The sequence below is a fragment of the Octodon degus genome, unplaced genomic scaffold (genome assembly GCF_000260255.1).
Source record: "Octodon degus isolate 3935 unplaced genomic scaffold, OctDeg1.0 scaffold00129, whole genome shotgun sequence".
NCBI lineage: Eukaryota > Metazoa > Chordata > Mammalia > Rodentia > Octodontidae > Octodon > Octodon degus.
Window position 1 is genome coordinate 7,530,873 of NW_004524705.1, and position 361 is coordinate 7,531,233.

Sequence of the window (361 nt, forward strand, 5' to 3'; positions counted from 1 at the left end):
AGGGGGGCTCCAGGGCAGGGGGGCTCCAGGGTAGGGGGGCTCCAGGGCAGGGGGGCTCCAGGGTAGGGGGGCTCCAGGGCAGGGGGGCTCCAGGGTAGGGGGGCTCCAGGGTAGGGGGGCTCCAGGGCAGGGGGGCTCCAGGGCAGGGGGCTCCAGGGTAGGGGGGCTCCAGGGCATGCGGGCATAGCAGACAGGGATTACAGAGAAGAAACAGTTCCTGGAGTGTAGAAGGGAGAACAGCAGTAAGAGATGACTTCGCCTGCCCTTACACCTTCCCCAGGGTACTCAGGGTGGGCAGCACTCACACCCTTAATCCTCATGCCCTTAACCCTAGCAGGAATCAATTCCAGCATCACACACT